The sequence below is a fragment of the Macaca mulatta genome, chromosome 3 (assembly GCF_049350105.2).
Source record: "Macaca mulatta isolate MMU2019108-1 chromosome 3, T2T-MMU8v2.0, whole genome shotgun sequence".
NCBI classification, from domain to species: domain Eukaryota; kingdom Metazoa; phylum Chordata; class Mammalia; order Primates; family Cercopithecidae; genus Macaca; species Macaca mulatta.
The window spans coordinates 158,758,178-158,784,053 of NC_133408.1; the positions used below are offsets into that span (position 1 = coordinate 158,758,178).

At 35.3% G+C, this 25,876-nt stretch overlaps 1 long non-coding RNA gene across 6 annotated transcripts in view; it reads left to right on the top strand.

Moving 5' to 3' along the window:
* The window catches only part of LOC106997627 (uncharacterized), a 277,093-nt gene that overhangs the window by 104,436 nt on the left and 146,781 nt on the right, over positions 1–25,876 (top strand). Inside the window, exon 4 of one of the 6 annotated variants that reach the window (XR_013415934.1) lies at positions 4,937–5,840. The exons of the other annotated variants lie outside the window; for them this stretch is intronic. This is a non-coding gene — a long non-coding RNA (uncharacterized LOC106997627). Of the gene's footprint in view, positions 1–4,936; positions 5,841–25,876 lie in introns of those variants that run through there. 6 annotated transcript variants of the gene reach the window in all.

The following is a 25,876-nucleotide window of genomic DNA, read 5'->3' on the forward strand; positions in this document are numbered from 1 at the left end:
GAAATGGTTTTGTTATCCTTAAATTTAAGAAATAAATTATTTACTATTAGTCAGTTTTAGAAAAAAAAATCCACAGAATCTGTTGAGCACCAAGAGTAAAAGGAAAGAGAAGTCAAAATTATTTTCTATAGAAAGTAGAGGGAATAAGACATTCTAATTAATCACCTACTCTGGTATATGCTTACTTTCCTTCTTTAACACACAGGCATTGCTAGTTTTCAAAATATAAAAATTACATATAATTTTATTATTTAGGAGAAAAATCCAAAGGTCTGTAGCCTGAATTAATAAGAATACTCATGATAATGTGCTTTAAGAAAGAGTTTAGAGGTGGGCCTTATGATTATCAGTGTTATCAAGGATCCAGAATCCTTTAGCCTTGCCCGTCTGCCATTTTCAGTTCTTTGGTTGACTATCCCCTTATGGTTACACTATGGCTGCTTCGGCATAAAACACCATACCTCCTTAAAACATCGGTCTTCAGAGGAAGAAAAGAATTGTTAGCAAGAGAGCCTTCACGTCACATATTTCTATTCCTTATCATAAATGAAATGACTTTCCCAGAAGCCTACAGCATTCTTGTATGTCATATTGTCCTGTGCCTTATATAATGTCCTTATTTTAAATAATTACTGAAATTGGCTGCTGGAGTACCATGTCTTGATGTATGGTTTATTCCTTTGGAATGGGCAATTTTCTGCCTTAACAAAATCAGGGAATAGCTATTCGTGTAGCAAAATGGTGCAAGGATACAACCATTAACACCAATACATTGCTGAAAATAATTTAGCATCTACTGAGCCAAAGTATGTTATAGGATGTAGAATGCATAATAATCCACATAAACACTGATTATGATGATGTCAGACTTGGCTACAAAATTATGGTTTAGGTTATTTTATGAACGTGTCATACTTCCTTTGGCTGCAGTCTTCCTGTTCACCTCCTTAATTTTCTTCCAAATCTATTATATCACTCATTGTTCCATTCAGTAGATTACTTCTTAATGTATAACTTATAAGAAAACTTGCTAAAGGAAGTTAGAATACTTTGTTAAATGATAAATCAACGCAATCAAAAGCAAATTTTAAAATCAAATTTTAAGAATTTAAGTCTCAATATTCCATGATCATTGACTAAACATTTATTACTATTTCGAATGTAAAATGTTTTCATTTGAGTTATGTTATTGAGATAATGCTCTTCAAAACTCTTTTGCAATAGCTCTATTGCTAATAATTTTTTAAAAATATCAAATAACATGTACATTCAAATAATCTAAATTAGAGTAACCTAAAGTATAATCATTCTGCCACATACCATAAGCCTTAAGAGGATGGGTTATCATAATTGATACAGGCTTTGCTCTTTCTATAGTCAATGTGACATCTTTTTAGCAGAGATGGTCTGGATGGAACTTTGATATTTAACTAGAAACAAAATATCTCTCTTATAGAACATTTGAAAAATCTTTCAGATTATAAACAAATACATATCTCTAAACTTAAAAATGCCATGATAAATGTGAAGTTTTTTCTCAATAAAAAACAGGTACCTATAAACAACAAGCTTTTCTATATATCCCTTTGAAAAAAGGAAGTTGAAACCCATGGTGAATAATTTGTTCCCTTCTTACAGAAAATCTTAATTGCCCCAAAAATACACATGTAGTTATAGGAGATTTCCAGTAACTTGAAACAGTGACTTCAGTCGTTTTTGGTTTTTCTGATTTAAATCATTTGTGAGTGTTTCTGTGCCTATATTCTGCATAAAATTTATTAGACATCAATAGCTTTTTTGTTTGTTTGTTTATTCTACAAAAAATAACATGGTCAATTTGAGGAAATAAGACAGAAATGACAGTAATCTCAGAAACATATAGAGAAAACAAATAAGGTGAAGCCTATAATAGCTCTAATGGATTGCTATAAAAATGGCCCTGGTATGTGGTGTGAGAGGACAGAACCCAGGTAGACTCCAATGCATTCCGTTAGTCCAGGAGATTAAAATGAGATTCTAGGAAAACCTAGTAATCTAGAGTATGCAGGATGCAGCACTAGATTAGATAGATAGAGACCTGTATATTTGTGTAAAGATTAGCCCTTGAGTATTTGCCTGAGTGCTAATGAACACACGTGTGTGAATAAATCATTTGGGTAAGAGAGAACTATGTGATAGAACTAAAGATAATAGTGCCAGGTATTCAAACTAAGCTGGAATAGTGCCTGTTCCACAAGTCAACTGTAAAATCTCAAGATTTGTGGAGCACTAGATAGAATTTATAGAGAAATTTTAACTCAGTAGAGAATGATTATCCCCAAGCTTTTGGGCTCAACTCAGAACTAGCAAATTGCAAGTCATTTAAAAGGATTAAACTGTTTTTAATTAACTTAACTACATCACAGAGCAAAGTTCAATAATATTTATGAAAACACAAACATGCTGTGATGCTAGTAAAATAAATAGGAATCCAGCAAAAAAACTACAGATCTTCAATAATGCAGGAAAATATGACCTACAACTATATGATTAAAACTAATCCAGAACTAACGTAGGTATCATAATTACCATACAAGAAAATTAAATTAGTTATAATAACTGTATTCAAAACATAGAGACATAAGGACATAAAATGATGCAAACTGAAGCTCTGGTGATAAAAACTCTAAGTTTGAATATAAAAATACAGTGGACAAAATTAATGACTAATCAGATATTACAGAAGAAAAGTTAGTAAACTGGATATCATAGCAATAGAAAATACCAAAAATGAAAAAAGAGATAAAACAGTAATAAAAACAATGAGTATAGTATCAGTGAGATGTAGAAAAATTTCAAGTTTTTTAATATACATGTAATCACAGTCCCTGAAGGAGAGAAGAAAGAGGAAACAAAAAAGTATATATTTTGAAGAAATCTCTGCCAAAGATCTTAGAAATTAGATTAAAATTATAAGCCTAAGAACCAAAAAGTTCAATGAACCCCAAAATGTAAGAAAAAGATAATCATATCAAATCATGCAATAATCAAATTGAAAAAGTTTAAAAACAGTCAGAGTAGACAGTGTTAGATACAGAAGAACAGAAACAACAATAAAGGTAAATGTCTCATTGAAACCACTGCAAGTGTGAAGACAATGGAGAAACATTTTATAAGTAGTAAAGAAAAAATAAACTATCATTTTAGCATACTATGACCAGTAAACATACATTTCAAAAACAAAGGGTAAATACAATTTTTTAGAGGTATAAAATCATAAAGAATGTATCTCCAACAGCCATAATTCAAGAAAGGTTTTAAAAAGTTTTTGGGCAGAAAAAAATTAACACTATAAGGCTGTATGCATTTAATTTTCAAAAAGATCACCACTGGAAATGGAAACTACATAAGTAAAAATCATAATTATTCTTATTTACATCTCTTGAAAGCATAAGTTACTGCTTAAATAAAAAATATTAACAGTATAATAGGATGCTTCAAACGTATCTAATGATAAAAAGCACAACAATAGCACAAATTTGGCAGAGAAGTAGAAGTATACTATTTTATTTTTCTTCAACTATATGTGAACATCATGAAAGTGGCCTGACAAATTAAAAATATATACTCTAAATCTTAAGGTAACATCAAAATTAATAAAACAATGAATTATAACTAATATGGCAAGAAATGAAATAAAATGCAACACAAAATTCAATTAATTCAGATGACAGAAAAAGAGAAAAAAAATGAAATAAAGAGAAGTATAAATATAAAACAAGTATCCTGATGATAGATTTAAACTTAACCATATCTATAATCAAATTAAGTATAAATAATCTATAAACATTTACTAAATTGTCAGAGATTGTCAGATTGTACTAAAAATTAAGACTCAACCACTATGAAAAGTGAGTTGACGCGGTTTTTTAAATATTAGGCAAAGTGCATTTCAGAAAAAAAAAATACTGCTAGGCTGAAGAAACAAATTTCATGATGAGAAAGTGAGTAATTCATCAAGAATGCATAATGACCCTAAAATTTTTGCACCTAGTAATAGATCCAGGAACATGAAGCAAAAACTAATTGAAATTCGGTAAGAAATTTAAAAGCACCAATTTTATTTGAAATTATAACACATTTCTATCAATTATTAATAGAACAAGTAGACGTAAAGTGAGAACACAGAAGATTTGAACAACACTATCAACCAATTTGACCCAATTGACTTTTTTTTTTTGATGGAGTTTCACTCTTGTCGCCAGGCTGGAGTGCAATTGCATGATCTCGGCTCACTACAACTCCATCTCCTGGGTTCAAGCAATTCCCCTGCTTCTGCCTCTTGTGTAGCTAGGATTACAGGTGCCCACCACCATACCCTGCTAATTTTTGTATTTTAGTATTTTTAGTAGAGATGGGGTTTCACCATTTTGGCCAGGCTAGTCTCAAACTCTTGACCTCAGGTGATTCACCTGCCTCATCCTCCCAAAGTGCTGGGATTACAGGCGCGAGCCACCGCACTTGGCCCCAATTGACATATATTGAACACACCATCCTGTGACAGCTAAACATTTTGTTCATTGCACAAATAGACTATATTCTGGGCAATACAATATTTATCAATTAATTTAACAGATTTTCAGCCAAATATGGTATGTTCTTTGAGCAAAATGAGATTTAATTAGAAATCAACAGAATAATCTCTGAAACAATCCACAATCTAGGAAACTAAATAGAAAATTTAAATTTTCAGTGCTATTTAGCACTGGAAAACATGTATTTAGCTGATGATTAGTGTCATATTCTATAAATGTCAATGGGGTCAAATTGATTGACACTGTTGTTCAAATCTTCGCTATTCTTAATAATTTTCTGTCTAATTGTTCTGTTACTTATTGAGAGATGGGTATTGAAATTTCATATAGTAATTGCTGGAAATTTAAAAACTGTGTTACAGGCCGGACGCGGTGGCTCACGCCTATCATCCCAGCACTTTGGGAGGCTGAGGCAGGAGGATAACGAGGTCAGGAGATCAAGACCATCCTGGCTAACACAGTGAAACCCCGTCTCTACTAAAAATACAAAAAATTAGCCGGGCGGGGTGGCGGGCGCCTGTAGTCCCAGCTACTCTGGAGGCTGAGGCAGGAGAATGGCGTGAACACGGGAGGCGGAGCTTGCAGCGAGCTGAGATCGCGCCACTGCACTCCAGCCTGGGAGACAGAGCGAGACTCCGTCTCAAAAAAATAAATAAAAATAAAAAATAAAATAAAATAAAAACTGTGTTACGTAGTTTTAAAGATCTGGTCATTGTGCTATTTAATTTCTAATTATTAGATGTATGTATCCATTTGGTATCATAGGAATCCTTAGTGTCAAAAAATGTGGAAGTGGAAATTTGAAAGTATTTGAAAACTAAATTAAAATGAAATAAACATATCAAAATGTTTAGGATTCTTCTTGAGCAGTATTTAAAGAGAAATATCTTGTTCTAAATGTATATATAAAAAAATAAAAAAGATCTCAAATTATTAACTTCAATTTACACCTTAAAATCTAGGAAACAGAGAAGACATTAAAGCCAAGTGTGTAGAAGAAAGACAATAACATAGACAAATCAGAAACCAATGAAAGTTAACAAATATTCTGTATATCTTCTTACATATAGATGTATATATAATCAATTAAACCAAAGCTAGTTCTTTTAGATCAACAAAATTGAAAAACCTCCAGTCAGACTGATTACGGTTTGGTGGGAAAGAGAAAACACAAAATATCAATATCAGTATTGAGAGAGATGACATCAGTATAAATTTTACAACTATTGAAAGGATAATGCGTAATGTTATAATATCATCATACCAATAAATTTTACAACTTTGATGAAATAGCCAAATTCTTTGAAAGTATCAGTCAAAGAAAATGACAAGACAAGTCTCAATCATTTTTGGAGATTTATTTGCCAAAGTTAAGGACTTGTCCAGGAGATGGGTCTATGCCTTTTTCTGAAGATGATTTTGAGGACTCCAAATTTAAAAGGGAAATGGCGGGATATTGAGAAGCCCACAGTTTTCACTCAAACAAAAGGAGCAAAGGAAAAATGTGGGGAATCTGCATTTTACATAAGATAATACAGACAAAATGGGGTAGGGGAACAATATGATATGCATTTGTATCTGGCAGGCTGGGTTACTGCACCTGTAAAGATAAACTATCAATTAGCCTTGTCATGGAGAAGTTTTAACAGCTAAGTTTTAACAGCTCACTGGGAATTTCTTTGTTGGCAAAAAAATGGGGAAGGTGGTTAGCTTTTAATCTCCTAACCATTTTATTTAGGAACCAAATGGTGGAGGCAGGTTTGCATGACTCAGTTCCCAGCTTGACTTTTCCCTTTGGCTAAATAAGTTTGGGGTCCCCACATCTAATTTCCTTTCACAAAAGAAACAAATTGTCAAAGCCAACACATAAATAGATAATTCAAATAGTCTTTTATTTCTTAAAGACATAGTACATATAATCAGAAACTTTTTTCTGGTGAATACTACAAATGTTTTTAAGGGAGAAAATGCCATTTTCCCATGAACCTTTGCCACAAATTAAAAAGTTATGTGACATTCTTCAATTTATTCTATGAGGCCTCATTGGCTGATCCTGAAATAAGACAAAGACATTGCATAAAAAGGCTACTACAGAGTAATCCCTGTATGACCATAGATGCAGAAATTCTAAATATTTCAGTAAATTAAATTCAGCACAGCGCTATAGAGAAAGTCCAATATCTCAAGACCAGGTGTGATTTATCCCCCAAAAGCACATTGGTCTAAAATTTGAAAAAAAATAATGTAATTCACTATATTAACAAATGACATAAGCAAACTATTTTGGGTAATGGAAATGTTCTGTATCTTTATTTTGATGGTGGTTATATGATGATATTACCTGGCAAAACTTGTGGATCTCTCTAAAAAGGTTGACTTCTAATTGGTAAACTATATATATATATAACTTTAACTTTAAAAAAATATATATTACTTTTTTTTTTTTTTTTTTTTTGAGACGAAGTCTCACTCTGTTGCCATGCTGGAGTGCAGTGGTGCCATCTCAGCTTACTGCAAACTCCTTTCAGGTCCAAGCCATTCTCCTGACTCAACCTCCCAAGTAGCTAGAATTAAAGGTGCACGCGACCAAGCCCAGCTAATTTTTATATTTTTAGTAGAGATAGGGTTTCACAATGTTGGCCAGGATGGTCTCGATCTCTTGACCTCGTGGTCTGCCTGCCTTGGCCTCCAAAAGTGCTGGGATTGCAGGCGTGAGCCACTGTGCCCAGCCTATATAACTTTTATATAAATAAAACTTTTAAAAACCACATTCATAGAACTGAAATTTATAATGTGGTAAGAAAGATTTTGCTAAATTCACATAGTTAAATGACTTGAAGATAGTGTTTCTGATATTTTATTTAACCATCTTTTGCTCCCTGATTCCCTGACCACAGAAACTAATGATGGATAACAATTAATCAAACATTATCTGTGCTGAAGTACAAAGCTGAACATAATGTGTTCTGCCATAAATGTTCTTGTCCATATGTTAAAGGTACAATATTGGCACTGAAGCCTGATGTCCATCTGGACAAAGGTACATTTACTGCATGAGGCAAAAGTTTCAAAACCCACCATCTGTTTGTATGCCATTTTTGCAAAAACTCAAAATCATAAAGAAAAGAATATGTATATGCAAAAAGAAAGACCACAGAGAGAGTGCTTCATTTATTTAGCACAATAAAATGTTTCATAAAAATCTATTGAAAATCATCAAAGAAATACCTTTGCTGTTTTGAAAATATATACACTCCATATGATCTGTGTAATAATAACTAATGGGTATACTGAACATCAAGTCCAAAGTGTCTTATTAAATTTCAGTTATGTTCCATTTGGCTAATAATTTATAATTTAGATCAAACCAGGTTTATCCTGCTATATTTAAAAGTACTCATCACTTGTGATGTTTGTGGAATTCTGGATATCAACTGATAAATGGACAGATTAGTAAAATGTATTACTTATTGGGAATTGGTAGTTAGTCTTTAATTATATGTTATTTCTACAAGCAGCAGTGTGAAATAGTTAATAGCCCAGACCACGGAAAAACATACACCAACATTCAAATCCTGATTTTTTTACCTTTTCCAGTTGTATGGCCTTAGTCAGTCATTATATCTTTTCCTCAATTTCCTCTGTTGTGAAGAAGTGATAACCATATTGGCTTGTCAGTTACCGTGAGCATTAAATGAGATCAGGGAAGGTCTTAGTTCAGTCTCCTATAACAAAATGGCATAGACAGGGTGGCTTATAAACAATAGGAATTTATTTCTCACAGTTCTGGAGTCTGTAAGTGTGATATCAGAGTCCTTGTATGGTTGGTTGATGGGGGGCCATTTCTAGGTTGCTGACTGATGACTTCCCATTGTATCATCTCATGGCAGAAAGAGAGCTCATTAGGTCTCTGGCCTCTTCTTAGAAGAGCACTAATTCTATCAAGGAGGGCTCCACTCTCATTACCTAATTACCTCCCAAAGGCTCCACTTTCAAATACTATCACATTGGGATTAGGGTTGGCGGACACACACTTTCAGTCTATTGCAGTATAGCAGAATTATTATTTATGATAATACATACAATATTTATTAGTATGGTTATTACCTTAAAATGTACTTGTTTCCCATGTAAGCATAAATAATGAAGAGTGGCTAATGGAATATTAAGATTATTAATTTAATTACATCCTTTAAGCCCTTTTTACCAAGTAAGATCATGTTCGCAGTTTCCAAAGAAAAATTTTTTTGGGGGGGGCACCATTAAATTCACTATACTTCTGAAATGGTTACATCTTCCTACCATTTGCTCCTTCAAAACAGAATCACATAGTTTTGCACGTCTTATCTATTTTTGCACCCAAACTCATAAACTTGTTGTTTCCACTGTGTTCTAGTCTTAATTTGTAAGTCGTGATATGAATCCTTGGTGCAGATGAACCTAAAATTCCCTCCCATAGCATCAGTACATCTGCTGATTCTTATAAGAAATGAAAGCATAATAAAATTCTGAGTGTTTTTGTAGAACATTCAAGTACAAAAACGCATGTGATTTGGACTTTACTTATAATGGACAGTGTTGGAGGATTTAGCCCTACAAAGGTTGTGATCTCAGTTTTAAAACCAAACTCATAAAAAATAGTTCAAAATCACCAAGGAGACAAGTCAACATTAATCATAAGAGAGTAGTGTATAATTTCCATGCTGAAACAAATCACGTCTCTTTTTCTTACTAGTCTATATACAAGCCATTAGAATTTCAGTTTGTAAAATAAAGAAATGTATGTATGTTTTGTAGTCCAATTTTTAAAAAATATTAGAGATCCCAAAATTCCTTTAAATACTTCTACTGACAAAGTTCTGATATTTTTAGATTATATATTTGTGAGCTATAGGGAATGCTAATGAAAGTTCTGCCACCATAAAAGAAAAGAAATACTATAATAAAAATACCAAATATGTGTGTCCGGTTACGATTAAGTGTTTTTGTAACCAACACACTTTGGGGAAGATTTTAATGAAAATCAGGTGTGTCAAAGAAGAAACACTTCCCAGCTCATGTTTGTTTCAAATACAGTATATTGAATTCCGTAAGTTTAAGAAATGTGTGTAGTTAGTAAGATTAAATATGATACTGGATGTTATTAATTTATAATAAGTATATGAAATGATGTAATTGTAATAATAATTGTTTGTTATCAACTGGTATAATAAAAAGAATATACTTGGGGCAGAGGATCTGTGTTTGAGTCTTTTTTCCAATATCATGAGTTTGGACAAATTTCACATCGAATCTAAATTTCAGTTAATAGTCTAAAAATATAATCGCTCGAACCTGAGAGGCAGAGGTTTCAGGGAGCTGAGGTTGCACCACTGTAGTCCAGCCTGGGCAACAGAGCGAGACTCTGTCTCAAAAAAAAAAAAAAAAAGAAAAATCAGTTGATGTAATCATGCCCACCTACCAGTTTCCATGGAAAGATTAAATTAAATAAGGTAACAGATAAAGCCAATTTGTGGTTTTAGAAAAATAAAAAGTCAACAATAAACCTCTGTTATAGATTTTATTTTAATTAACAAATATTAATTGTGTATATTTATGGGGCACGATGTAATGTCTTGATATATTTACACATTGTGCGATAATTAAATCAAGCTTATGAACATGTCCACCACCTCACATACTTACTATTATTTTGTGATGAGAACATTTAAAGTCAAATTTTAACCAACTTTGAAATACACAATACATTATTATTAACTATAGTCACCATGCTATGCAGTAGGTCACTAAAACATACCTCCTCTCTAACTGAAACTTTGTACCCTTTTACCAACATCTCCTCTTTCTTCAACCTTTCCCCTTCATCCTCTGGTCACAACCATTCTATGCCCTGCTTCTATGAGTTTGACATTTTTAGATTTCACATACAAGTGAGATTTTACAGTACTTGTCTTTGTCTAGCTTATTTCACTTAGCATAATGTCCTCCAGATTCATCTGTGTTTCCAGAAATAATCAATTTTCTTCTTTTATAAGGCTGTGTAGTATTCTATTGTGCATGTATACCATATTTTCTTTATCCACTCATCTATTGATAGAACTTAGTTTGCTTCCATCTCTTGCCTATTGTGAATTACATCTCAAAAACATAGGAGGGCAAATAACTTTGTAACATACTGATTTGAATTCCTTTGCATACATATCCGGAAGTGGAATTGCTAGTTTATATAGCAATTCTATTTTTAGTTTTTTAGAGGAAACTTCATATTGTTTTCTATAATGGTTGTACCAATTTACATGATCAACAGTGTGTAAAGGTTCCTTTTTCTCTATGTTCTTGACAATAATTGACATATTCTGGTGTTTGCTTTTTTTTTTTTTTTTAATAATAATCACTCCCACAGGTCTGAGGTGGTATCTCATTGTTGTGTTATTTAGCACTTCCCTGATGATTAGTGATGTTGAGTATTTTATCATATAGCAGTTGACTATATATATGTCTTCTTTTAAGAAATATCAGTTTAGGCCCTTTGCCCATTTTAAAATCAGGATTTTTTTATTGAATTGAGATTTTTATATATTTTTGATATTAGTTTCTTATTAGATATATGGTTTGCAAATGTTTTTCCCCAATCCATGTATTATTTCTTCACTCTGTTAGTTGTTTCCTTTGCTTTGCAGAAGTTTTGTGTTTGACATAATCCTATTTGTCTATTTTTGGTTTTGTTCTCTGTGTTTTTAGGGTCGTATTCAAAAACTAATTACCTAGATCAATGTCATGGGGCTTTTCCTCTATGTTTTTTAAAGTCAGACTCTGAATATATGCGTCTTGAAATTTATATTGGTTTTCCTTTGCCAGGGGGTAATCTTATCAGAATTTAATAATTGCTATAATAGTGTATGATATGACACGATATAGTGATTGTTATACTTCTATTCACATTCTTTTTGAAGGAAACATGTAAGATATTCTAAAGGCTAGTTCAGAGTATTTGATTAAACTCCCTAAGTCAGATGATGACAAGAGCAAAATTTCTTTCATTTGCCATGGCAAGTAAAATTCTGTGGGACACTTCTTTCACAGATAGTACTGTGGCATGCAGCAGGTCTGGAGAGGAAAACAACCTTTTTTATTCAGCTGTTTTGAAAAATTTGAGCTTGTCATAAAGAGCAAAATTTATGGAACATTTTCTATATTTTTAATTTATGGTTTGCCTTCTTGATAGAGGAGATATTTTAAAAATATCTCAACTGTTTTTGATCAAGGTTTGTACTTCTTTAAAAAATCACAAATCCTGAACATTAGTTTACTCTGAATACTAATAACACAGGAAATTAAAGCAACACTTTTAGCCATTGAAAGAAAAGACTTGGTTATGATAGCTAGACTCTTGTCTTCCTTTGAGCCTACAGAACTGGTATGATCCATTCCAGAGAGAAGGTCATAGTATCATGTTTCCTAACTTACTCTAGCACAAAACTATTTTGCTTCATATAATTCTCTGAATATTTACTGATTTGATAAATGATCAGCAGTTGCAATTGCAGATGATTTAGAAGAAAAGCATGATATGACTTTGCCTTTAAGGAGCTTAAAATTTACTGAGGGTAGAGCACAGGAAATCAAAAGAAACTGTTATTTAAGTTAATTTAATCAAATGTATTAATCAATAGTCTTGGCCTTCATAGAAAGTATAGATTAATGTGGATTGTAGTAGTTTTCAAAAACTGTCATGAAGGTTATAAAAAGGTTGACTGGAGTTGTATATTGAAGAATGGATAGGGTTTATATGATGATAAGGACAAGGCCAGTGTTTTGGTGAGTACAGTCATGTTGATGGTATGTTCTCAGTAGTGTGATGAAAAACTTTAGCTGATAAAAAGACCTCTGGTTGGGTGTGGAACAGTGGTTCCCTGGATACAAAGAGACAGACTGAAATATAGAAAGAACTATGTAAGCATAACTCTACTCACAACGGAAATCCAATATAGGATTTTGAAATATAAAATAAGTTGCTAAGATAAATATTTAGGAAGTTTTCTAATATTATAGTTTAAACTAGAAGGACAAAGAATATATATCAAAAAGGAAGGTCTTTGCAGTTTTCCAGGATTGGAATGATGAGGCTCTATGGTAGGAAAATGGCAGCAGAAATTAAACATTGTATTTCACATAGAATAACTTTTTGAGGTAGGTAAAACCTACACTCATTAAATAGATTAAAAACAAAACAAAAACAAGGTATTAAGAGGTTAGATTAGATTGCAAAGTCAATGAGCGTCCATATGTATTTGCCTCAAGTATTGAATATTTTTTAGTAAATAACGAAATCTCCAATGATTATTTAGGTAGAAGAAAAATATTATTTATAATTTTAGTTTGTCACTATTAACACTACTGCTCTTGTTTTCCCCAACCTTTTTTTTAAATTAATTTTCTCTCTTTATATGTAAGATTGTTTCTTCAATTTGATACTGAGCCCTACATAATGTGGAAGATAATTAGAATTCCTCAGAAATCACGAATACTAACATAGCATATTTTCTTCAAAGGATTGTGTTAGAAATGAAATGATTTTAGAGCAACTACCACATTACATAGCACCCATTATTGTAGAGTATTATGGTTCAAATATGTCTGTTATATATATAAAATATATATAATATATGTTATATATTATATATTATGTGTGTTATATATATATATATATATAGAGAGAGAGAGAGAGAGAGAGAGTTGATATGGGTTTCATTCTAAATGTTTATTATATTTTTATCTCTGTTTCTGCCCTGACTTTCCACTTGCTCTTCTTTTGGCCTGGAATATCCTTTTTACACTTCAGGTCCTCTCTCCCTTGACTAATTCTTGTTAATCCCTGAAGACTAAGGCAAGTTTTGTTTCTGTCACAAAAATTTTCCTAATCCCCTTAAATTGGATTAAAGCCACATACCTCAAGAGTGTCTTACACAAACTATTTTTTTTCACTTTTTTTTGGTACCAGTTATCATAATTATAGACTAAAAGAAACTATGCAGCTCATGCCTGTAATCCCAGCATTTTGGGAGGCCGAGGCGAGCAGATCATGTGAGGTCAGGCATTCAAGACCAGCCTAGGCACCATGGTGAAACTCTGTCTCTACCAAAATATGAAAAATTAGCTGGGCATGGTGGCCCATGCCTATGGTCTCAGCTACTCAAGAGACTGAGGTTGGAGGAGCACTTGAGCCTGGGAGATGGTGGTTGTAGTAAGCTGAGATTGAGCCACTGCATTCCAACCTAGGTGACAAAGTGAGACCCAATCAATGATAGGCTAGATAAAGAAAATGTGGTGCATATACACCATGAAATACAATGCAGCCATAAAAAGAATAAGGTTATGTCCTTTTCAGGGTCATAAATGGAGCAGGAGGCATTATCGTTAGCAAACTAATTCAGAAACAGAAAATAAAATGCCACATGTTCTCACTTATAGGTGGGAGCTAAATGATGAGAACACATGGGCACATAGAGAGGAATAACACACACTGGGGTCTATCAGAGGGTGGAAGGTGGGAGGAGGGAAGGGATCAGGAAAAATAACTGAGTGCTAGGCTTATTACCTGGATGATGAAATAATCTGTACAGTAAACCCTCATAACACACGTTTACTTATGTAAAAAAAAAAAAAAATACATGTATTCCTGAAATTAAAATAAAAGTTTAAAAAAATGATACACTATGACTTCCAAACTCCATAAGGGCAAGAACCATATATGTCTTTTCCCCCACTTCCTTCTCAGTATCTAACATAGTACTTCCTCTTAGTATGGAAAAAGTATCTGTTGAGACTAATTCTCTGTTGTGCTCTTGGTAAGCTCCAGCTGATCCTGGTGATAAGGGCATCCTTCTCTACGTTCTTAGAGAGCATCCCTCCACTGGGTCCTGATGCAGAATTAGAGGCTTTGTTCTCTGTACCTCCACAACACTTCTACACAAGCTTTGTGTTAATAAACACAGTATTTGGCAGGTTCTTTCTATATTTACAGGGCACCTTTTATGCCTGGGAAATCTGCCTTTATTCTTGCAAAGAGTGGAAGCATCTGTCTCTTACCAGCTGAATAACTAAGGGCTCATTTCATAATCTCTCTGAGACTGTTTCTACAAGTCTAAAATTAAAAAAAAAAATAAGGCAATTTATAGGAAGATAGTGGGAATTAAGTCAAATTAAGTTAAATAAAGTGTGTGAATGTACAGCATATAGAACTTGGAATGTAGTAAGTTGTCAATATTTTTTATGTTTTTCTTTCCTTTTATTCCCTTATGCTTCTTTTCCTTCTTTTGACTTCCCTTCTTCTCTCCTTTTATTTCCTCATAGTTTGTGAACAATCAAAGTTAAGAACAATTACTAAATTTCCTTTTGTGTCACCAACACTAACCAAAGTAGCATAGTGGCTGAACTGTCATAGTCATTGAATGAAGATTTTAGAGTAAATCAATGATTGAATGAATGACAAAACAAACACCAAAAAGATAACTCACTTCTGCCCATTTTCTGAATCACAAAATCTATGTGCAGATATTTTGTAATCAAAATTGTTAAGAAGTTATCTGTTAACTCTAAATACTCCCTCATTATTTGCTTATTATATAAATAGGAATGCAATTATTATAATTTATTTTATTCAGGGTAAGAAAATTCTTATGAGACACAATAGACTAGGAAACAGACTTTTAAAGCATAATTGCAATTATTTTCAAGCTGTTTCTTCTTTCTTTCCTTCTTTATTGTTTAATTATAGCTTTCTTTTTTTATTCTTTGCTTTTTATTTCTTTTTAAATATGATGTTAGCTAAATAATTTTTTCTAGATTCCTTTGATCAGGTTAAAGGTATTTTCCTCTATTAGTAGTTTGATGACAATTTTTATCAAAGGATTTTAAAATTTATCAAATTATTTTTGTGTATTTATTGATACAATCATGTAGTTATTCCTTATTCAGTTAATATGGCATAATACATTAACCGATTTTCAAATGTTAAAGCTAGTTTTTTATTCCTGAGATATATTCCTTTTGGCCATGGTGTGTAAATTATTTTATGTGTCACTGAATTTAGTTTCCCAATATTATCTTATGGATTTTTGCATGTAGGTTTATAAGAGACATTGGTCTATAGATTTTTTATGCATTCATTATCTGGCTTAAGTATCAAAGCAACATTAGCCAAATCAGATAATTTCCTCTATTATCTGCAATTCTTCATCTAATAATGGTATTTATTCCTTAAACATTTGATGGAATTTATCCGTGAAGAAATCTGGGAATGAAATTTTATTTGTGAAAAGATGTTTACTTGTTAATTTCATTCATTTATGTTTAGAAGTCTTTAAGATTTTCTAATACTTCCTGAGTCAGTAGGGTATTTTCTGTGTTTTTTTAGGCATATGTCCACTTTTTCAAAGTTGCATAATTTGTTGCCATAAAGTTTTTTTCAGCCTGGATGCAGTGGCTTATACTTGTAATCCCAGCACTTTGGGAGGCCAAGGTGGGCAGATCACCTGAGGTGGGGCCTTGCCAACATGGTGAAACCCCATCTCTACTAAAAATACAAAAATTAACTGGGTGTGGTGGCACATGTCTATAATCATAGCTACTCAGGAGGCAGAGGTATGAGAATCGCTTGAACCTGGGAGGCAGAGGCCACAGTGAGCAGAGATCATGCCACTGCACTCCAGCCTAGGCTACTGTATTAGTTTGTTTTCACACTGCTAATAAAGACATACACAAGACTGGGTAATTTATAAAGAGAAAGACATTTAATAGACTCATAGCTCCTCATGGCTGGAGAGGCCTCACAATCATGGTGGAGGGTGAAGGAGGAGCAAAGGCACCTCTGACATGAAAGCAGGCAAGACAGCGTGTGCAGGGGAACTATCTTTTATAAAACCATTAGATCTCATGACACTTATTCACTATCATGAGAACATTACAGGAAAAAACACACCCCCATGATTCAATTACCACCAACTGGGTCCCTCCCATGGTATGTGGGAATTACGGGAGCTACAATTCAAGATGAGATTTGGATGGGGACACAGTCAAACATATCATTTCACCCCGGCCCCTTCCAAATCTCATGTACTCACATTTCAAAACACAGTATGCCTTCCCAACAGTCCTCCAAAATCTTAACTAATTTCAGCATTAACTCAAAAGTCTACAGTCCAAAGTTTCATCTCAGAGAAAGCAAGTCCCTTCCACCTAGGAGCCTGTAAAATCAAAAGCAAGTTAATTACTTCCCAAATGCAATGGGAATACAGGCATTGGGTAAATACACCCATTCCAAATGGGAGAAACTGGACAAAACAAAGGGACTTCCAGCTCCATGCAAGTCTGAAATCTAGTGGGGGAGTCACATCTTAAAGCTCCAAAATGATCTCCTTTGACTCTAAGTCTCACCTCCATGTCATGCTAATAATGCAAGAGATGTGTTCTCATGGTCTTGGACTCTCTACCCCTGACTCATAGACTATCTCGTTTTTGCCTGATACTGTTTTTGTATCACAGGAATTTGAGCACACATACAGTTTCTATGAAGTACTGATCATGTTCCTTTGGCTTAGTGACATAGCTAAGCTGAAGTTAAAGTAGAGCAGGCTGTCATTAGTAAAACTGCCCAGATAACAAAAAATAATCATGGACCAAACATAATTTTCATAACTATAAAAGTTTAATGTTCAGATTGCTTTTAAGTTTTTCAATGATTTTTTTTTTCAATCAGACACATTTTTGTGCTTCGAACATTTGTAAGATTTGCGGGACAAGAAATTGTGGCCTTTTTTAGAGCACAGGAAAATGACACACACAGAATTGTCTTACATAAAGTCACAGGAAAAGACATGGTTGATCCACAACAAGAACTCAGTACTTTTAGAAATTTTCAACAATCAAAATTATAAAATTGATTGTTTGAGGCAAGCAATTTCAATCTCATTTACTAGAGTAGGAGCTCTTCAAATATCTGATAGGTGGTCACCTAAAAAGGACAATAAAACAAATAAACTATTTGGGGGAACTTTAGATATAATCTATCACAAAATGCTGAATGACTTGGAAAACAGCTCAGAGTCCTAAATCAATAGCAAACGTGAATGTTTTTTCATCCATCACCCAGTAATATTAGAGGTGACAACATGGTGAAGGCAACAGAATTCTGCACACTTTATGATGAGATTTGCTACTGCATTTTATGAGAGGTCTTTTGAATGAAAACTTTGTCACCATTTTTTAAACGATTCTTATTAATCTACACATTTCAAAAACATATTTGTGCAATTCTTTGAGCTTATTCTTCTTCAATCTCAAGACATAATGTTATCTCCCTTGGTGCTGGTTCCTGACAAATCTCCGGACAAACTTAGCTTTTAAAATCAATTGCACCTCATTCCTTTCTCAACATATCAGAACAAACATGATAAACAGAAGTGTTGTGCATCTTTGAAAGTGCAGAGTGTTATTTCAAATGTGCTGATTCAGCCAAAAGTCTTAAATTTATATTAATCACCACATAAGAGAGTAATTTCTTGACATGCTGTGTTCTTCAACTCAAGGGTTTTATCCTGGATGTCTGCACAATTCCTCTCTGGCAAATGAGCATTCAAAAAAGCACTTTAGGTAAAATGAAGCGATAATGAACAGAATTTACTATTTCAGCCAAAATTTTCAACAGAATTAGAATGTAGAAATGAAATAGTTAATCAGAATGAAATTATGAGATTGGTTTTCCTTTGACAATTATGCAACTTTGATTATGCTCAGGAATGGCCCCAATTTATCCTTCTCCCAGATCTGTCAGGCTAATCTGCTGGCCTGGAGCTGCTCCTTTCCCTGGGTTGGGCATGTTGCTTCTAGACAGTTACTACCAGTTATCTCTTTCCACCTGCAAGAGCCAGGTGAAGCACACACGGATTAGCTACTGTTTTCATCAGAAATCATTTAGAAAGCCTGGGCCTGGCCCAAAGAGTTGCTACAGTTTTCATATTATTATAAAGGTACTTATGTACCCAGTAGTCATTCAGGAGCAGGTTGTTCAGTTTCCATGTAATTGAGCAGTTCTGATTGAGTTTTTTAGTCCTGAGTTCTAGTTTGATTGCACTGTGGTCTGAGAAGACAGTTTGTTATAATTTCTGTTCTTTTACATTTCCTGAGGAGTGCTTTACTTCCAACTATGTGGTCAATGTTGGAATAAGTGTGATGTGGTGCTGAGAAGAATGTATATTCTGTTGATTTGGGGTGGAGAGTTCTGTAGATGTCTATTAGGTCCACTTGGTGCAAAGTTGAGTTCTATTCCTGGATATCCTTGTTAACTTTCTGTCTCGTTGATCTGTCTAATGTTGACAGTGGAGTGTTGAAGTCTCCCATTATTATTGTATGGGAGTCTAAGTCTCTTCGTAAGTCTCTAAGGACTTGCTTTATGAATCTGGGTGCTCCTGTATTGGGTGCATATATATTTAGGATAGTTAGCTCTTCCTGTTGAATTGATCCTTTTACCATTATGTAATGCCCTTTTTTGTCTCTTTTGGTCTTTGATTGTTTAAGTCTGTTTTATCAGAGACTAGGATTGCAACCCCTGCTTTTTTTGTTCTTCATTTGCTTGGTAGATCTTCCTCCATCCCTTTATTTTGAGCCTATGTGTGTCTCTGCATGTGAGATGGGGCTCCTGAATACAGCAAACTGATGGGTTTTGACTCTTTATCCAATTTGCCATTCTGTGTCTTTTAATTGGACCAATTAGTCCATTTACATTCCAGGTTAATATTGTTATGTGTGAACTTGATCCTGTCATTATGATATTAGCTGGTTATTTTGCTCGTTAGTTGATGCAGTTTCTTCCTAGTATCGATGGACTTTACATTGTGGCATGTTTTTGCAATGGCTGGTACTGTTGTTCCTTTCCATGTTTAGTACTTCCTTCAGGATCTCTTGTAGGGCAGGCCTGGTGGTGACAAAATCTCTAAGCATTTGCTTGTCTGTAAAGGATTTTATTCCTCCTTCACTTATGAAATTTAGTTTGGCTGGATATGAAATTCTGGGTTGAAAATACTTTTCTTTAGGAATGTTGAATATTGGCCCCCACTCTCTTCTGGCTTGTAGAGTTTCTGCCAAGAGATCGGCTGTTAGTCTGATGGGCTTCCCTTTTATGGGTAACCCGACCTTTCTCTCTGGCTGCCCTTAACATTTTTTCCTTCATTTCAACTTTGGTGAATCTGGCAATTATGTGTCTTGGAGTTGCTCTTCTCGAGGAGTATTTTTGTGGCATTCTCTGTATTTCCTGAATTCAAATGTTGGCCTGCCTTACTAGGTTGGGGAAGTTCTCCTGGATGATATCCTGCAGAGTGTTGTCCAACTTGGTTCCATTTTCCCCGTCACTTTGAGGCACACCAATCAGATGTAGATTTGATCTTTTCACATAATCCCATATTTCTTGGAGGCTTTGTTCATTTCTCTTTACTCTTTTTTCTCTACACTTCTCTTCTCGCTTCATTTCATTCATTTGCTCTTCAATCACTGATACTCTTTCTTCCAGTTGATTGAGTCAGTTCCTGAGGCTTGTGCATTTGTCACGTAGTTCTCGTGTCATGGTTTTCTTCTCTATCAGTTCTTTTATGGTCTTCTCTGCATTGATTATTCTAGTTATCCATTCATCCATTTTTTTTCAAGGTTTTTAGTTTCTTTGTGCTGGGTACGTAGTTCCTCCTTTAGCTCTGAAAAGTTTAATCAACTGAAACTTTCATCTCTCAACTCGTCAAAGTCATTCTCTGTCCAGCTTTGTTCCATTGCTGGTGATGAGCTGTGTTTCTTTGGAGAGTGAGATGCCCTCTGATTTTTTGAATTTCCAGCTTTTCTGCACTGCTTTTTCCCCATCTTTGTGGTTTTATCTGCCTTTGGTCTTTGATGATGGTGACATACTGATGGGGTTTTGGTGTGGGTGTCCTTTCTGTTTGTTAGTTTTCCTTCTAACAGTCAGGACCCTCAGCTGCAGGTCTGTTAAGAGTTTGTTTGAGGTCCACTCCAGACACTGTTTGCCTGGGTATCAGCAGCAAAGTCTGCAGAAGATAGAATATTGCTGAACAGTGAGTGTTGCTGTGTGATTCTTGCTCTGGAAGCTTCGTCTCAGAGATGTACCCAACCGTGTGAGGTGTGAGGTGTTGGTCTGCACCTAGTGGGGGATGTCTCCCAGTTAGGCTACTCAGGGGTCAGGGACCCACTTGAGCAGGCAGTCTGTCTGTTCTCAGATCTCAACCTCCATGCTGGGAGAACCACTGCTCTCCTCAAAGCTGTCAGACAGGGACATTTACATCTGCAGAGGTTTCCACTGCTTTCTGTTTAGATATGCCCTGTCCCCAGAGGTGGAGTCTACAGAGGCAGGCAGGCCTCCTTGAGCTGCGGTGGGGCTCCACCCAGTTCGAGCTTCCCAGCAGCTGTGTTTACCTACTTAAGCCTCAGCAATGGCGGGCACCCCTCCCACAGCCTCGCTGTTGCCTTGCAGTTAGATGTCAGACTGCTGTGCTAGCAATGACGGAGGCTCCGTGGGCGTTGGAACCTCCAGGCCAGGCGTGGGATATAATCTCCTGGTGTGCCATTTGCTAAGACCCTTGGTAAAGTGCAGTATTAGGGTGGGAGTTACCCAATTTTCAGGTGTTGTGTGTCTCAGTTTCCCTTGGCTAGGAAAAGGAATTCCCTTCCCCCTTACACTTCCCAGGTGAGGCAATGCCTCGCCCTGCTTCAGCTCTTGCTGGTCAGGCTGCATCCGCTGACCAGCACTGACTGTCCAACAAGTCCCAGTGAGATTAACCCAGTACCTCAGTTGAAAATGCAGAAATCACCCATCTTCTGTGTCGCTCACACTGGGAGCTGGAGGCTGGAGCTCTTCCTATTTGGCCATCTGGTATGTTGTATCTTTGTTCTCATTGGTTTCAAAGAACGTCTTTATTTCTGCCTTCAGTATGAAACAAAGGCAGAAATAAAGATGTTCTTTGAAACCAATGAGAACAAAGATACAACATAGCAGAATCTCTGGGACACATTTAAAGTAGTGTGTAGAGGGAAACTTATAGCACTAAATGCCCACAAAAGAAAGCAGGAAAGATCTAAAATTGATGCCCTAATATCACAATTAAAAAAACTAGAGAAGCAAGAGCAAACACATTCAAAAGCTAGCAGAAGGCAAGAAATAACTAAGATCAGAGTAGAATTGAAGGAGATAGAGACACAAAAAACCTTCCAAAAAATCAATGAATCCAGGAGCTGGTTTTTTGAAATGATCAACAAAATTGATAGACTGCTAGTGAGACTAGTAAAGAAAAAAGAGAGAAGAATCAAATAGATGCAATAAAAAATGATAAAGGGGATAATATCACTGACCCTAAAGATATACAAACTACCATCAGAGAATAGTATAAACACATCTAAGCAAATAAACTAGAAAACCTAGAAGAAATGGATAATTTCCTGGACACTTATACTCTCCCCAGACTAAACCAGGAAGAAGTTGAATCCCTGAATAGACCAATAGCAGGCTCTGAAATTGAGGCAATAATTAATAGCCTACGAACCAAAAAAAGTCCAGGACCAGATGGATTCACAGCCGAATTCTACCAGAGGTACAAGGAGGAACTGGTACCATTCTTTCTGAAACTATTCCAATCAATAGAAAAAGAGGGAATCCTCCCTAACTCATTTTATGAGACGAACATCATCCTGATACCAAAGCCTGGGAGAGACACAACAAAAAAGATAATTTTAGACCAATATCTCTGATGAACATCGATGCAAAAGTCCTCAAAAAAATACTGGCAAACCGGATCCAACAGCACACCAAAAAGCTTATCCACCATGATCAAGTGGGCTTCATCCCTGGGATGCAAGGCTGGTTCAACATTCGCAAATCAATAAACATAATCCAGCATATAAACAGAACCAAAGACAAAAACCACATGATTATCTTAACAGACGCAGAAAAGGCCTTTAACAAAATTCAACAGCCCTTCATGCTAAAAACTCTCAATAAATCCGGTATTGATGGAACATATCTCAAAATGGTAAGAGCTATTTATGGCAAGCCCACAGCTGATATCACACTGAATGGGCAAAAACTTGAAACATTCCCTTTGAAAACTGGCACAAGACAGGGATGCCCTCTCTCACCACTCCTATTCAACATAGTGTTGGAAGTTCTGGCTAGAGCAATCAGGCAAGATAAAGAAATAAAGGGTATTCAATTAGGAAAAGTAGAAGTCAAATTGTCCCTGTTTGCAGATGACAAGATTGTATATTTAGAAAACCCCATTGTCTCAGCCCAAAATCTCCTTAAGCTGATAAGCAACTTTAGCAAAGTCTCAGGATACAAAATCAATGTGCAAAAATCACAAGCATTCTTATACACCAGTAACAGACAAACAGAGAGCCAAATCATGAATGAACTCCCATTCACAATTGCTTCAAAGAGAATAAAATACCTAGGAATCCAACTTATAAGGGATGTAAATGACCTCTTCAAGGAGAACTACAAACTACTGCTCAGTGAAATAAAAGAGGACACAAACAAATGGAAGAACATACCATGCTCATGGATAGGAAGAATCAATATTGTGAAAATGGCCATACTGCCCAAGGTAATTTATAAATTCAATGCCATCCCCATTAAGCCACAAGTGACTTTCTTCACAGAATTGGAAAAAAGAACTACTTTAAAATTCATATGGAACCAAAAGAGACCCCACATTGCCAAGACAATCCTAAGCCAAAAGAACAAAGCTGGAGGCATCACGCTACCTGACTTCAAACTATACTACAAGGCTACAGTAACCAAAACAGCACGGTACTGGTACCAAAACAGAGACCAATGGAACAAAACAGAGCCCTCAGAAATAATACCACACATCTACAGCCGTCTGATCTTTGACAAACCTGACAAAAACAAGAAATGGGGAAAGGATTCCCTATTTAATAAATGGTGCTGGGAAAACTGGCTAGCCATAAGTAGAAAGCTGAAACTGCATCCTTTCCTTACTCCTCGTACGAAAATTAATTCAAGATGGATTAGAGACTTAAAAATGTTAGACCTAAAACCATAAAAACTCTAGAAAAAAAACCTAAGTAATACCATTCAGGACACAGGCATGGGCAAGGACTTCATGTGTAAAACACCAAAAGCAATGGCAACAAAAGCCAAAATTGACAAATGGGATCTAATTAAACTAAAGAGCTTCTGCACAGCAAAAGAAACTACCATCAGAATGAACAGGCAACCTACAGAATAGGAGAAATTTTTGCAGTCTACTCATCTGACAAAGGGCTAATATCCGGAACCTACAAAGAACTCAAGCAAATTTACAAGAAAAAAACAAACAACCCCATCGAAAAGTGGGCAAAGGATATGAACAGACATTTCTCAAAAGAAGACATTCATACAGCCAACAGACACATGAAAAAATGCTCATCATCACTCTCCATCAGAGAAACATGAATCAAAACCACAATGAGATACCATCTCACACCAGTTAGAATGACAATCATTAAAAAGTCAGGAAACAACAGGTGCTGGAGAGGATGTGGAGAAATAGGAACACTTTTACACTGTTGGTGGGACTGTAAACTAGTTCAACCATTGTGGAAGACAGTCTGGCGATTCCTCAAGGATCGAGAACTAGAAATACCATTTGACGAAGCCATTCCATTACTGGGTATATACCCAAAGGATTATAAATCATGCTGCTATAAAGACACATGCACATATATGTTTATTGCGGCACTATTAGCAATAGCAAAGACTTGGAATCAACCCAAATGTCCATCCGTGACAGACTGGGTTAAGAAAATGTGGCACATATACATCATGGAATACTATGCAGCCATAAAAAAGGATGAGTTCATGTCCTTTGTAGGGACATGGATGCAGATAGAAACCATCATTCTCAGCAAACTATTGCAAGAACAGAAAACCAAACACCACATGTTCTCACTCATAGGTGGGAACTGAATAATGAGATCTCTTGGACACAAGAAGGGGAACATCACACACCGGGTCCTATTGTGGGGAGGGTGAAGGGAGGAGGGATAGCATTAGGAGATACACCTAATGTAAATGACGAGTTAATGGGTGTAGCACACCAACATGGCACATGTATAATGTATACATATGTAACAAACCTGCATGTTGTGCACATGTACCCTAGAGCTTGAAGTATAATAATAATTAAAAAAACAAAAAGGTACTTATTGTTTACCTCTGGTCTCTTTTCCCCGTGTCCTTCTTGGCTATTGCCCGCTGCCTTGCACTTTTGAACTCTTTGGAATATATGCTCTTTGCAAAATATGTTCCTGCTTTTCCTCATGATGAATCATATGCCCTTCTCTGCACTTTGGCATTTCCCTCTTTGTATTGTTGTCCGTCTGCCTAATTCCTGTCTTTCTCAGTGGGAGTTTTCCAGATACATAAATCTGAATATTGTTTCTCACTTTCTAATCATCATTATTGTTTACAGGGGCTCTGTTTGTGTCTATAACAGATATACTAACTACTTTTGCCTATTAGTTAAAGGAAAAAGGAAGTTAAAGCATCTGGCCACTGGTCCACTCATCCCTCTGCCTGTTGGGTGGGGTGTAAAGTTTGAGGTAGTCATTGTGTGGGGAATAAGCAGGTCATCTGGGCTACCATTCTTGTTAACTTGACCTCTGGGTAAATAGACTAATGATGTTTGCCCAGGAGGAAGAGACTTTATCTCTTAAATATTCTTAGCTCGATGTCCCCAGCTAAGGACTACTCAGGTCTACCAGCATGGCTCTTGGAAAACATCACATAGGTAATATAACTCTCTGGACTATAAAACAGTGATGTGTAATACTTGACAAGCTAGACTTCTGTGAGGTAATCCTGTGCACCTCACTGAAACACCTCATGGATTCTGGACCAGAGAAGCTTATCTAACCCAAAAAGAACCGTGGGAACAGCCCTTGGCATCTCTCTACCTTGTCTGAGTCTTTTAATTGCCTGTGTCCTTGACATTATTTAGTAAAGCTTTATAATAATTAAGAACTCTGTTCTATGTGAATCTGAACTCTGTTCTGTGTGAATTTGACAATGTCATTTTGTGAATGAGCTCAAGATTTTTTGGCTTTAGTGTGAGATTGCTTGGATTTGAATCCTTTTTTCCCCAATGTTTACCTGTGGGCTCTGGGTAAGTTACCTCACCTCCCAATGATTCATGTTTCTACCCATGAGAATAACGTTAGGAATAGAATAGGTTAGGTTTCTATTTTGAATA